Genomic DNA, 1,571 nt, shown 5'->3' with positions numbered 1-1,571 from the left:
TGTACTGAAGAAGTAAGATTTTTAATAAGTCAATTAAATCCAATCAGGTAAAGAATTAAAAAAACAAAAGGTGAGAAAAGATAAAAATGGGCTCACCTCCGAGGGGCGGTGTACCCCACAATGGGTTATATTAGATATAATGATCTGCATATCGCTGACCATACACATCATGATAGACAGCCAAATATACACTATATGGCCAAATGTATGTGGACCCCTCCCCCCCCTCCAATGATGGAGTCCAGGTGTCCCCAAGTGAAGGTTCTGGTGATCATACAAAGACATTGAAGACAATTGGGCTCCTCTAGCCTTGTGGTCACAGTTGGGTGAAGATCCTTTTCTGTCCCCCCCATTACTGTCCCCCGTGTACACAGCCAGCTCCATACAGACACGGTGTGACCGGTTTGTGAAGGCCACTCAAGTTCCTCCACAGTCCTGACCTCAACACTACTGTGCATTCCAATTGTGAGCCAGGTCTTCCCTTCCAACATCAGTACCTGACCTCACAAATGGGACAAAGTCACACAGACACCCTCCAAAATCTTGTGGAATCCTTCCCACAAGGGAGGATGTTAGTCACAGATGGAGGCCAACTCCATAATAGTGGCCATTTTTTGGCCATTGGGGGGCTGCTCTATACTGATGGTCATAGGAGTGTTTTATATTGATGGCCATAGTTTTGCAATGAGATGTCTGCCAAGCTCATATAGGTTTGATGGTAAGGGGTTCACAGACTTTTGGCCATATAGCATTGAATTAGAACATTTCAAAGGGCAAAGAATCAAGAGATTCCATCAAATTGGTCAAACTCTACTGGATCTACCACCAGAACCGGCTGTTCCATTTCCCCCGGGAACGGTCATTTATTGATCGTTCTCAAGTCCCGCATGGACCGCCATGTCTGTTCTTCACCAGCAGAATCTGTAACGTGTCTGTAGTGCCAACCACAACCGGACCCTCGTATTAGGTGCAGTGCAGACCCCGCACACGGCCCCGAGATGCCGACCATTGCACTAAACACACATTCTGAACAAGCCTGCTGTTTACTTCCCATCTGATTTCTTCTCCCACGAGCGTTCCTCATCCGCCGTGCAGCATGGAGCGGAGCCCGTACACGCGGACCGTTGGTGCAAATGATGAAAGCTCCGCCTCCCGTTCCCGTGTCCTCCGTGCTGTGTGCGATCCCGGGACTCTGTCTTCTGTGTGTGTAGATTGATATCTGTGAATGTATCGTCTGGATAGGAGATTTGTAGAGACGGATGTATGATGGAGAGTCGCCTGTAACTCACTTTCCGTATCTTTTTGACGTTCCGCAAAACCTGCCAACAAGTATTAGAAGTTTACGTAGAGCCGTAGCGAGCAGTCTTCTAATCCTCCGTATTCTAGGGACTAATCGAGTATTTTGTCGTCGTCGTCGGTCGATAGCGTTGATATTTTTTTATTATCCGTGTCTACTGAAACTATTTTTTTAATGTTTGAAGATTGCCATCTTTAGCCGCAGAGAAACCCCAAAATATGAAACTGAGAGCACATTGCCCCCCAGAAATGTCACCATTTGACATTCATTCCCC

This window comes from Nanorana parkeri, unplaced genomic scaffold (genome assembly GCF_000935625.1).
Source record: "Nanorana parkeri isolate BGI_ZX_2015 unplaced genomic scaffold, ASM93562v1 scaffold2304, whole genome shotgun sequence".
NCBI classification, from domain to species: domain Eukaryota; kingdom Metazoa; phylum Chordata; class Amphibia; order Anura; family Dicroglossidae; genus Nanorana; species Nanorana parkeri.
Note: the sequence above shows the minus strand (reverse complement) of the source record.